Source organism: Stegodyphus dumicola, chromosome 1 (assembly GCF_044657685.1).
Source record: "Stegodyphus dumicola isolate Sdum_Otavi_A_Nest chromosome 1, ASM4465768v1".
NCBI lineage: Eukaryota > Metazoa > Arthropoda > Arachnida > Araneae > Eresidae > Stegodyphus > Stegodyphus dumicola.
The window spans coordinates 229,240,440-229,254,280 of NC_140768.1; the positions used below are offsets into that span (position 1 = coordinate 229,240,440).

The 13,841-nt window shown below is 29.4% G+C and overlaps 1 long non-coding RNA gene across 1 annotated transcript in view; it reads right to left on the reverse strand.

Annotated features, from left to right (window-relative positions):
* The window catches only part of LOC118190260 (uncharacterized), a 317,056-nt gene extending 309,354 nt beyond the window's left edge, over positions 1-7,702 (reverse strand). The window contains exon 1 of the long non-coding RNA XR_015043785.1: positions 7,631-7,702. This is a non-coding gene — a long non-coding RNA (uncharacterized LOC118190260). The remainder of the gene's footprint in view (positions 1-7,630) is intronic.
* Between the last annotated feature and the right edge of the window lie 6,139 nt (positions 7,703-13,841).

Here is a 13,841-nt window from a genome sequence, read left to right on the forward strand (position 1 = left end):
TGAGTCTGTGAGACTAGACATACTTTATTTTAAGGCAGTGTTTTTAACGTCCACTATAAGCAATGAGAAGAAAATGCCTGTATATCTCCTTAGAACAGTAAACATCCGAAAACGAAAGCATCTTAAAAGTATTCGCGGCAACACCGATGAAACAATATCGATAAAAATTGTGGAAGCGTTTAATAATGCTCCATAAAATTCGATTCATCCAGTATCAAGTTGGTAATGTGCATTATTCTTTCTTCAGTTCTAAGATTCTTCTAACACTATTCCTAACACGATGCTATCTAATATGAGTGTTTATTGAAATAAATAATAGAGTGTCATTAAAATAGATTTTGAAATAGTGTTAATTTAAACAGATAATAATAAATCTACTTGAGTGTTTATTGAAAGATGCCGAATTACTTTACATTTCAAGAGAATTAAAATTCTTCATCAGTAAATACAAATAATAACTCTTATAATATTTTAAAACTTTATTCTTTTCATCTCTTCACGTAGCACAAAATTCGTAGGATCCTAACAATATTTCGAGGTATATAATAACGACAATAAGCCACAAGCAGCATCTGTTACTTCACCGAAACTTCCCAAACTCCTCAAGATTACCCATGCTTCCTTAAAAAGTTGAGAGATAAGAAATAGAGGATTTTTGCAGTGAAGTTTCTCACAAGCGAAAGATACTTGCGACTTATAATTGTCCAAATCGATTATTGACCGCAATAATTCTTCACAAACACCGACTGGAAAAAAAGTACAGGAAAGATAAAGTACTAAGACCAAGATGTTAGCAGCAATAAAGTCGGTCTTTTCTCATTGAGCGAAATCTCCGAATTGTTGTCCTCCCTCCCCTGCTTTTTCGGTCCTTGCGCATTATTAGCGCCATATGTCTAGGGGTGCCTTGAAAGAAACGAATGATGCCATCTCTTCAAAAAGTCTTCAAAAGAAGTTGAGCTTTAAAATCCGTGGGTTTCCCAAAATGGAGCATGATATCCAAAGGAGCGTGAAAGACGTACCGACGTCGGAATGCCTTCAGAAATTTCAGACACCAGGTTTAATTGACCAATAAAAATCTCTGCTAGCAAGTGAGATTTAGTTGAGGAATTAGACTGGCACAGTAGATAATTACGAAGTAAAAGGTGTAGTTCATTTAACTTTAAAAATATAATACTCAATTTAAATTCGATTGATTTCTCTACTTATTCAGATTTTATGTATAACGTAAAAATTCTTCAATTAAAAATCCCATTCTAAAATGTAAAATGTACATTTAATAGCTAACATATAAGTGTTTTGGTTTAAATGTACTGAATCCTCTCTAAGAGGACAAACTACTACCTTTCCAAAATGTTTTGGTCTCTGGACGTTCGATATTAGTGCTTGCTTATGTTTTCGGAAATAGCTATCGCTTTCACAAGCAGTCGCCTTAGAGAAATGAAGGCCACGAGAACGTTCTATATAATGCAAACATTAAACTTCACGGTAATTCATTAATATAAAAATTACGTCCCCAATTTTAACTTTGTTAAGTTTTTCATCGTTTATCCAAGCGATCAGACATTTGGTAATGCACACGAAATGACACTATTTGTGATAGCAAAGGTGATGAATAGCTTCTAAGGAAAATTATTGAAACTGTCATTACACATGAGGAAAACTACAACATGAACAGGCTCTTCATGAAACAAGTTAGCTGCATGTTTCATGAAATAATTCCATTGAACATGAAGCCAAACTGTTTCATGAAAAATTCATTCCCAAAGGAAACCAGCATTGTTCAAAAGTTTTAGTTACTTTTATCTCTCAAAGCTAAGTGAAGAAAAACTAAAAATTACTAATACTCGTAGTTATTACTATAATGGTTTTAAAATTATTCTCTTATAGCACCGTAGAATAAAAATCAATTCTATTTGCAAGCAGTTTGATTTTTTTTAAAAAAAACTTTATTTTACAGACGTTTTCATGTATGAGACATACATCTGTGCGGCATGGGGACACTCTAAATATGTGGCGAGACGATAGTCCTCTCGAGAGGTTGGCGGCAGAAGAAGAGGGGTGTATGACCCTCGAACACGTCCACCCGGGGTGCACTCCATCAAAATTCATCGTTCAGGGCGAAACTGACCAAAATCGTATTATCGGCCTGTATGGTGCTTAAGGCTCTCGCCTGCGACAGGTGCAATTTTGCACTCCTTGCCAAGATGAATTTCGTGGGCTTGTTCTGATGTTTCAGTTAGATAAGTGAAATAGCTCACAACAACAATAATAACAATATTTATGGAGTGGCAGAATACATTGTTATCACTATGTAAATGTCTACAATATATTTTATAGAATATTAGCGTCTAGTCTCTAGTTTAACGTAAATTTTAAAGAGTATAAATCCTTCCTAAATTCGATTCATTTGTTATGATTAAATTTCATACAAAAATAGATTTTATCAGTACTTATGGCAAAAATTAAATGTAAATTGTTACAACACATCCCGTAATCAGTGGTTATACTTCTTAACACTGAAAACTAATACTTGCACTATAACTAAGCTCCCTCTATTTCGCTGCCAAATGAAAGAAAATCACTCAAAAAAAATATAAATGACTTGTACATTAAAAGAACAACAGAATTGATAAAAAAAATATTACTTCTGCAAAAGAATCAGAAGAAGATTTTCCTTTATTAAGATAATAATTACTAATCAAGATAATGAACAAAATTATTTTTTACTGATAGCAAACATGTTATTTTCTCTATCAATACATCGTGGGGTAAAATTCGTAACTCCTAATGCCTTGCATACATGAAGATGTTTGTTGCCATTTTAGAGGCATTTATCAGAGTAACAAATTTAGGCAAGTGATGGAAAACATGCTGAGATGTAGCCATTTGCCACTACATGCACACAACGTTTTTAAAAATAAACAAACTGTTGAATTTTTGTAAATGTAAGAACACTTTTTATCCAAATTTAAGCTCCAAATTTGGCATTATAGAGGATCTGCAGAGAATTTTTTTCAAGATCATGATAAAAATAAAACTCAAACAGCTGGATATTAGCTGTCCACGAAAAAGACAGTTGATACTCATAACTAAAAGCCGACAGCCCCACAAAGGTGTCCCTGACTTCTTGGTCGTTCACACTTAAGCATTTGAGCGGAAGATTGAGAGGGGGCTAAGAACTCTTATGAACTCATAAAATGGGGGAGGGAGGCGATGACAATAGCGCCCGTGCTGCACACCCGGCGTTTAAGAAAGGATGCCCCTAAATAAGGCAGGCGGCTCGTGCCACTTTCTTTTTTCGGCATACTTTCTCGATATAGGTTCAGTGATCTTTCACATCTTCTTACGTTGATACCTCCCCATAACCCCAATTCGTGCGACAATCAAAGCTTCCGCCGGAATTTAAGGATCTACATACAAATAAGTCAAATCGCATTTGGATACTGTTGGTGACAAGATGCTGATATATTCTCGTAAGTAACTTAGACACTTATATCTCAGTGACGCAGAATTACATTATTTTATATTTAAGACATCCATTGACCTCACTAAATCTGTTACAGTACTGTGTGTTGCAATATCTGTTTTACGGTACATTTATGCTAATTTTGATTTGATTGCATTGCTTGATGTCCACTTGAGTGTATTTTATTATTATTATTATTGTTAGTTCTTTTCTGTTAAAACTGTATTTTTAGGATTTTAATAACAGTAAATAACTTTTTCATAAAACCGAAAAATTTTTATTTCCTGTAAATTTGAACGTTAGACTGTTATTCAAACATAGTATTTTCTTTTATTAGCTTTACTATTATAGAATATTTTATCAAAACAATGCACATCATAAGAATGGGTGAATTTCTAATTAAAATCAAAATATTTTTTTAGAAATTGCGCTTGATTTTATTGCAGCATTAAACTTTGATTAATGTTTATTACTATTGTTGATAATTTGATATTAGTTCAAAATAAAAATTGCATCTCAGCAAAAAATTGAAAAAAAGAGAGAGGAAGAAGAATTGAATTATAGAGTATGGATGAAACTTAAAATTGTTTATTTGATCTTATCTTTTATAATGCAATATTTTTGGAATTATATATTAACTTACTCATATTGGTTCAAATAACTTTGTTGTTAAAAATTTAATTTTCTTTAGAAGTAGAAAATTTTAAATAAAAATTATGTTTTTCATCTTTTATATTATAAAAGCATTACGCATATGTATAAATCAATTGTAATAATAGTTTTATTTACTGTAGTTTATTCTGTTCTGACATAATTGTGAATTTAATTCCTTGACATACTATTAGACATTTATTATTTTGTCTGTGTATGAGTGTAACCACTCTAACTGGTTTCTTACTGCTTTTATTCATCATTCATTAGTATTGTTAACATTTATAATGCACATTTTGAGTGCAAATCAGGAATGTATCTTGGAAACAGGTGTTTAAAAAAATTAGATTAAATGATTTACCGTTCAGAAATCAGAACTGAAAGAAATGAACTGCTCTTAAAATAGTGACTTTCTATAACTTGCGTTTTGCTACTTTGCATTCAAAAGTTCAAAATAAAATTAAAATCTAGAAATATGCCTAAGTGAAATGGATCTTAAGCGAAAATTAAATAAAATCATAAGAAAAGACCGAACTTAAGGTTTTGTAACTGTATTAATTTCAGAATTATTAATTTAATCTTCTTCTTACAAATTGTGAAGCCCTTTCCTTGTGTTAAATTGGAAAGTTTATCAGAACTTCCTACTATACAGAAATTAGATTTTTGCATGCAGTTTCTAATTTCTTTGCGTCTTAATGACATTAAGAAACTAGAAAACTACTACTTAAATTTAATGAATATTAACCCAAACTGCTCTTAAATGTTTTATGGGATGTTAAACGTTTTGTAGATGTTTTACGTTATATCTTTCTCTTGATACATAATTTGACAAAAATATAATTGAAACATAATTTGATAAAAATATAGTTTTCAACAATATAAATAAGCATTATATTGTTGAAAATTAATGACAGAATTAGTTGTTAAAATCTGCTAACTAGAAAAATATCCACGTTTCCCCCCTTGAAAACACATTCCTTCTTTTCCCTCAGCTTTCCTAATTCACCCTATTTTTAGCAATTTATTAAAATAATTCAGTTATAAAATTCTAATTATTTCATTGTTAACTAAATAAATTTTTTTTATCAAAATATTCAATAAATTCAGTTTTAGTTTTTATCCTCATTTCTATAGATCAGCTCATTACATTTTGCAACAAGAGATCCTGACCATAATGACATTTAAAGAAATCCAACATCAAAAAAACAAAAGTCACTTTTTTTTCTGGTAGTTGGAAATAAAACTATGTAACAATACATTAAAAAACGATTATGAATTTTTTATAACTTAGTAAGTACTAAGTTGAATAAGCATTATCCGTATTGCATTCAAACTTAAAGTGATATTTTAAACTGTTTTCTAAGACAAACTCTTATAGTTGAAATGTAAAATCATCGCTCAACTTTCTTCGAACATAAATCACCAACTGATTTAAATGAAATTTAAATTACATTTCTATTCTAAGATGAATTGCAAAAAAAGCTAGTAATAAGTCTGGAACTTTACATTTTAGACCAAAAAGAATTATAGCTCAGAAGTAAGATAATTTTATAGATGTGTATATTAAATGAGTTCTGTAAATTTTAAAAGTTATTTTCTTAAATATAGGGCTACTCTTATTATTATTATTTTAATTTATTTTTAATTTAATTTTTAAGAGTTAACACCAAAACACTTTTTAAAATAATTTATAAACTTTAAATATGCAGCAAAATTTCAGACGAATAATTAGCCTCACAGTTTAATTAAAAAAGCTAAAAAGTTTTCTAAGTTTTTCATTCGAGGTATGGCCTTTTATTGAAGTATGTTTATGAAGTACGTTTCCCAACTGCTGTATTTTAAGTATCAAACTAAAGTATAACTGAAATTTCGTAGAAAAGTTACAGAATTTAATAATTTACTAAAAATTTATTTGGTTGAAATTTTCCTTTGGAAATCTTACCCTAAATTGGTTAACTGCAAAATGATTTCTTTCAAATTATTATTTTTTAAAAGAGATCCAAATTAATCAGCTAATGATTTCCAAGAGAGCATAATTTTTAAAGCACGTTTGCAGTTGTTATTTCATTAACTATTTGCCATTGACTGATAATACTTAAAGATAATATTATTTTATAAATTAATAGAAACAATGAATTCACTTTCAGTCTTATCTTTTTCTGGCATTTACAAAAAGTGAGATTAGAATTGATAACTGATTCATATGATAATGCATATTGATTTCAAAAGTGAAAAAATTTGTCTGAAATTTTATTTCCTTTTTTTTTTTTTTTTTTTTTTTTTTTTTTTTTTACTGCCTTTTAACCTTTAGATAAAAGTATATTCATAATTCTTTTGAGCTTACTAATACTCTTCTGCAAATTATGAATTTGTGTGATTATTTTTTTAATAGCAGCCTTCTCAGTTTTTCAAGTCATTCATATTAGATGAAAAATAAAACATTTAGGACAATGATTCCACTAACATCACGAATTAAACATCAAAAATAAACTTCGCTGCTCTTTTATTTAACACCTATTGATTTCAAAATAATAGCAAATGAAATCAGCTCTCAAATAATAGCAAAAACTAAAGCATGTTTCTTTAATGACTGCACTTGCGATTAACATTCTGTTAACAAGCGTTTTTATGTTTCTTAATAAATCTAAAATGCTCTAAACAAAGTAAATCAATTGTTTTAATATCCATAGTAATTTTTTAAGGTTCATCCCCTTTTTAAGTTTACTTAGCTTATTTTAAACCCTTTTCAATTCGTATGCAAAAGTAATTGGATTTATAACTATTACTATTATTATTAGTGCAGAAAAATTAAGTCGTGATTAAATATTTTAAAAAAATTAAATCATCGTTTAACACATTCAACTTAAATTTTACATGCTTTCTCCATATAAATTTTTCTAATGCTAACTTCAAATTAAACAATATCTAACATCAAAAGTTAACTTTTAATTATTTAAAAAAAATATTCATTTAAAAATATTTTAATATTTAAATTAATTACATAATTAAGTTTTCAATTAAATACTCAGTTTGACATAATTTAAATACTTTTATTTAATATCAGATTTCTTCCATTTCCATTTTTGCTAAAATTACACTAATATTTCGAGAAAATTAACTTTCAAAGACTAGAAATATTTTGGTTTTCAAAGTATTTATCAAACGTAAAAATTTCTCTAAAAATGTGATAATTAAGAAATGATTGTAATTTAAACTCTTCTTGCTATTTATTTTGCTTACAGTTAAGTGCACGAAAAGAAGAAAAATATTTTTTAATAAGAGCATGTTAATGAAAAATAAATCTAATTATTTTCTTAACTCTAAAACGCGCCGCTTTAAAAAAATATTGCAGTGTTTTCCTTTTTTAAAAAACAGTTTAATGTATGCCGAGTATTAAACAAAAACTCCGCAGAAGTTTATTTCTCCTGGCTAGTATTGCGCAAACTCCGTCGCAGAAAGACAAGGTCTCATTGACGATTTTAGGGGTGCCATGTTTAAAATGGAGATCGTTACCTTTTCTTTCTTCATCTTCTTAAAGGGCAGTCTTTGCATCTTCAACTTCGTCGCATTCACCATGGAAGCCATCATCGCAATCGATGACGTCACAGCCTCTGGCTTAAGAACGCTATTTCACAATGGCCGCCACTCGACACCGTGCTGCCATCTATTGGCTGCACGATAATCAAACCACGCCAGGTAATCAACATAATGGCAGAGCTACTGTTATTAAATTTCTTCAACCCCTTGTTTAAAATTACTTCCCTCCCTCTAAAAACCATTAAATAATCGCGAGAGCTTTAGACAAACGACCAGTTCTAAAAGTCGTCATTGCAAGTAATTGATAATGACAGATTTCTATCGATTTGTATCCGCTATAGCGTGTGTTTGTGATGTTGATCTCCATACTTGTTGACAATTTTAAACTGCCGTTTTTAATGTATTCCATTTGTCTTGCTGTAACGGCCATTACAGGGAGGCAATGCACATTAATCTTGTCTGCAGAGGGATTATGTGTGGCTAATGTTTCGTGTAATTTGTAGTTGTTTTATCTATGCAGACCAGACGCTGCACGTCTGTAGACTGCGCTTTAATTTGACGTCAAAAAATCCGATACATTATACTGCGTGAATCGATATTTTCTTTTTAAGCTCCGCCCACTTTCGCATCTTCCAAACATTTGAGAAATGCTGTGCTGCTTTTCACATCGAAAAGACGCTTTCTCTCCCTTTTGTTCTTCCTTTTATTTTTATATTTTCTTTTGATATTTTCGCTCGTTACAATATCGTTTTGCCAAAAGTTTTAAAACGAAAGGACGGAAAGAAAGTTTTATTTTATTTCGTATTCCCATTTTTTAAGGGGATAAATTCTCCTGCATTTTTCCAAGCTGCGCTCAAATTATGAATTTTTTACGAATTTTGATATGGCAGCTAACTTTGATAGAACTCATAAGATGATGACGCAACAGTAACAATAAAACGAAAAGACGAATGAATACACTGTAGCCTATGATAGGATTCTCGTGAAGCGTTGTCGCTTCTTAGATCTCTTCTTTCTTGCTTTTGATGTATCAAAGAGGAGATAAAAAAAAAGAAAATATATAAAACTTTATCTCTAAGAAACTGAGATCGATATGGAAAAAGAAGACGGGATGTAATCAGTTTGCAAAAGTTGGATTGTATCAGTTTGGAAACTTCATTTTTCAACATACATTTCTTCTTTTTAATTGCAAAAGGCACTTTTGATAAAAGTTTAAAAGAAAAAAAAATAGTTATCTTGCTCTTTAAAACTTAAAAGTAAAAACTGATACGTGCTTACAAACGAAAATTAAATCAAGTATTATTAAAGCCTGTAGACAAGCCACTTGAAACGTTTTTATATACTATATTGAAACAATAACACACAGTTATGAACGAATGACTCTTTTAATGGTTGCATATCAGGGGCGGTTTTACAGGTAATTTACCTTTTAACCACCCCAGAAACCTTCTTGCTTCATTATATTAAAGAAAATATTAAAAAAAAAATAAATATTTAAATATTTAATCATATATTAAAGAAACCAATGAATTATTTTTAACTCTTGTTCATCAAATCAGTAGAATATTATTTACATTTTCTTAAATGCGAGTCTAACTCTGGAAGAGGCATGAAAACATTTTAGCTCAGGCCTTCGATAAATCTTAAATTATTGAGAACCTAAACTAATATATTTAAATATTTCAAAATGATCTCAGTTCAAGATTAATTGATTGAAGATTAGAAATGGAAACATTTAAGTGAATATGTACGCACCTGTAAACTACGTTAGAGACTGAAGTCTAACAAACAATATTAAAACTTTTAAACTAAGGTGTAAAACACAGTTCGTAGTAAAAAAAAAAAAAAACTTCCTGCAATAAATTTTCAGTTAAAGTACTTGAGAATATTTATTGCTCTGTATTTACTGAAGTTATAAAATATTAAAACTGATGGCATTAAAACTTTTAATTTGTAGCTAAGTCTTGGGGTATGGAAATATTCTTTAGCCTCAATTGGATTTGATAACAATGACACGGAATATGTTTTTAAATGAAAAACAGATTATTTTTAGCCTTAATATTTAATTAAGACTTCTTTATGAATGTTTTCAGTTTGTGCACATTAACTGTTTTCATTTATTAGAGGGTACGAAAGAAACGTTTTACCATGAAGTTTCTTGTAAATAAATGACATTTAAATTTATCATAATATATGTCATTTCAAAATTTGTAGAGTTATTAGGCTTATTAAAATAGGTTTGCTTTGGTTTGGTTTATTTAATTATGATAAAGAACTCGAGGTTTAACCTGCTAAGGGAAAAGATGCCTCCTTTGAGTACTTTCTAAGAGAAACTGGCTTGCATACACATTACACATGGGGAAAACCACGAAAACGCCCATGCAACAAGCCGGGTTCGAACCCCGAACCGAACTACCAGCGTTCAGCGATTTTTCCACTCGACCACTGGTGAGCTATTAGTAGGAAATATGAAAACTGTATGCTATGTAATCTCCAGCATTCGAACTCCAGACCTTTCTATTTCTATCCGGACGTGCTTTCCAGTTATACTATGAAGGTATGCGGTAAGGAGAAAGAAAATGTTTTAAAAATTGCGTTAGCAATAATATATTCCAAACGAAAGTAGAAAATACAAAAGACAATTCATTTTTGTTGCTTTTCTGATTTAAAATTTGAATCTGAAAATTTTGTTTACGCTTTGAATTTAATGAAGTTAAGAGCAAATTATTACTTACTTACTTCAAATTTATATTTAACTGTAAAAACAATTTTAAATCTTGAGATTTCGTTACTTTCCTTGCAACTGATTCTTCTAGTCTCCGTTAGAGTTCCCCGTCTCTATCATCATTTACATACCAATGTTTTTTTTTTTTTTTTTTTTTTTTTAAGTAACATTTGTAGTGGCAGTAACTTTTTTATTAGCTCTAAAGCCAAAAAACGCTTAAAGCATTTCCATCCTCGGAACATTTATATAGTACGTTTTTAAGCAATTCAAGTAAAAGGCGTCTTGTTTGAAACTGGCTCGTATGCACGTTAAACATGGAGACGCCCATTCGCGGGAATCGAAAGTCGGACCGAACTACCAGTATTCAGCGAATTTAAAGCTCGGCCGCTGGTGGGCCTAATTTTATAATAATGAGAATATTTTGATTCTCCGTTTCATTCGGTCCATTTATTAGTAATAAATTTTCCAATCACAATTGCAGTTATCCACACATAATTAAACCCTTTTATATAAAAAAATATAAATTTAACAATTAGTTTAAATTTTTTGAATAAAAGCTTATTTAGCTTATTAATTAAAAGCCATAGGTAGAGTATGAGCTAATAGTAGGAATTTAAAAAGGAAATAAAATCAAGATAACTAATTTTTTTAATAAAATCAATTAGAACAGATAAGATTTTATGCTTTCATACATCGTTTTTAAATTACGATTTTCAGAAATATGAGTTTCTTATTAAATACGAAAACATAATTTTAATTGTTTTTGCAAATACATTTGAGGTAGAGAATTCTCTTGCGAGCAGATACAGAGAAAATGAAACACTTAGTTTTTCTAATATTTTAAATAAAGGATTTTGAAAGTTTTTTCAAACATAATATCCGTATATTTAAATATGCTTAGGTTGATAAATAGGAATTTCAGTAAATTTTCTAATATTGTAGAAGGCAATATCGATAATATTGGAGGCTATACTTTAGTCTCCAACTCTGAGCTTTATTCATCTGCATTTAATTTCGCGTGGAATAGGTTAAAGAACCTGTCTGCATTGAAATATTCTTATTTAAGAATTTCATTTTGTTAAAAATTACAGTTTCCATTTAAAATTCTATCATCCTCTGATGTAAATTACTTGGTTATGAAAAGCGAGAAATATTTTAGTTCAGCCTTTTGATTTCCCAGATTTAACAATGATAACTCGAATAATGTGATTAAATATAATCAAAGATAGCCTACTTATACAATCATAAATTCTGCAAATAGAATTCGATAATATACGACGTGGTAATTCTAAGTAGCTGTTTTTTCAAAGAAACTGTAATGATAAGAATTGCATTTAAAGTGCTTTCGTTGAATGAAATAAAAGTAAAAATACTGAAGTTTATAAGACTGGGGGGGGAAGAAAAAAGAAAAGAAAGGGGGAAGAAAAGAAAGATTAGAAAAGAAATCACAAAAATTTTATTAGAATGAGATAGATTTGATATCTCTGGTGTTCCATTACTTTTAAATTTTAAATTAATTTTAAACAGATTCTGCGATTACTTAATCTGCTTGGCTTAAACTGATTATTTTTTTAACTCGGTAAGTACTTCGAAATTATAAGCAGTTGAGTTCTTTATAAATTAGCTTCCTTTGTTTTAAAATGACACCGATATCAGAGCCAGAAAAACGTAAATAAAGAAATCTCTTTGATGGTTGTCGATGCAATGCTTAACAGCTTTACATATGCGACACTCTGAGACTAAAATATAATGACTCATTTCTTATCTTTTGACGATTTTCATGAAGGCATTAAACGCATTTACCAAAGATACCTAATGGCACTGAGATAATGGAAAAGAACAACTGTAATAATTTTTTAAGTAACAGCTTTTGTATGCGACCTGATTTATGAATGAAATACATCAACTTACTATTTACTTGCTTTTAAGTATTTTTAAGTATTTTTTATGTAGTTTTTAAGTATTTTCTAGATATTTAATTATTTTTAAGTATATATTTGTTTTTTTTTTTTTTTTTATAAATTATGAATTAGTTCTTTTTAGTTACTTATTGGTTTATATTAATTTGTCTAGTTCCTTTTTAGTTTCTTTTTGATTAATATGCATATTCGTGTCGGGGAGGTTTCTGTAAACAAGGGTTTCTAAAATGCATTGGTTTCTAAATTAATTTTTCTGGAAAATTTAATTTTTAAAAAAAGTTTAATTTAATACTAAACTTTTCATTCCTTATTTCTCAAAATACTTCATTATTGGTATTTTCCTTTAGACCTTTAATTTTAATTGCTAATTACTCAAGGTACCACTTATTTGGTATTTCTTTTTGGACATTCTTCACTACTTTTGGTTTTGACTTTTACCCTTGCTCGCATGAATGACGAAACACGAATTGAATGATTGAAGAGTTAGGTTAGGAGGCAACTTCCCCTTGATAAGTCTGTCTCCTGCCTGCTCAACAGTCATTCACTTATGAATTTAAAAAAAAAAATTAGATTAATTTTAATTTTAATTTGCTAAATTGGTGAATTTATTTTCATGTTTTGGTTTTGCACTTGATTTACTTATGCAATCTGAATTTAAATGATATTGTAAATTAGTTCGAAAATTAATTCTTTTATATGTTTGCACATTATTTTAACTTTATATTTGCTTTTTTACGTATATACATTTTTGTTTAAATTAATAAAATAATATACACATACCCGCTCATACATGCAAATTTAAATCACTTAGTGTACATTTGCATAGACACAAACGTTTATTTACTTAATAGTCATGAAACGTATAATATTATAATAAATCCTCTCTGAGACGACCACCCATGGTTCCAAATGATCTTTGTCTTCTGTGGAGACTGTTTCTTCTTAGAAAAATATTGTTCAATAATTTTTATTATGCTCACAGAAAAACTTTCAGAAATGGTCTGCACGAAAACGTTCATAAGGTGTGTTCAAGAGGTTTTCAGAAGATAAGAATTTGGATCTTGGAAATATCTGCAACTAAATTTTTCCACCTTTTACGGCTATCGAATTATGCTACGCCATGTTAAACTACCTTATGTTATTTTATCAAATATTAATCATTGATACGACTTGCTGCTATATAAATGATGCCATTGCATAACGTCGCACATAAAGAACACCGTATCATCTGAGAAGTGTATAAGATCTTCAACTTCCAAACAGTCCGACATATAGCCATTCTCAGAATGCTACCATTCAATGCCCCATAAGATTATTCAAATTATTTATAAAACTTCTTGTAAAGTCAAACTTTCTCGGGAAAAATCATATTGCTTTACTTAATCTCATTAAAGCTACATTTTTTTTTTTTTTAAATTTAAAGCTTTTATCAAATATATTTCATTGTGGTGTAGTGGCCGAAACCGCTAAGCAAACCCTGGGTTGTGACACCGGGTGGAAATGAATTTCTAACTCAAGTTTTAATAATAACATGAATTTTAAT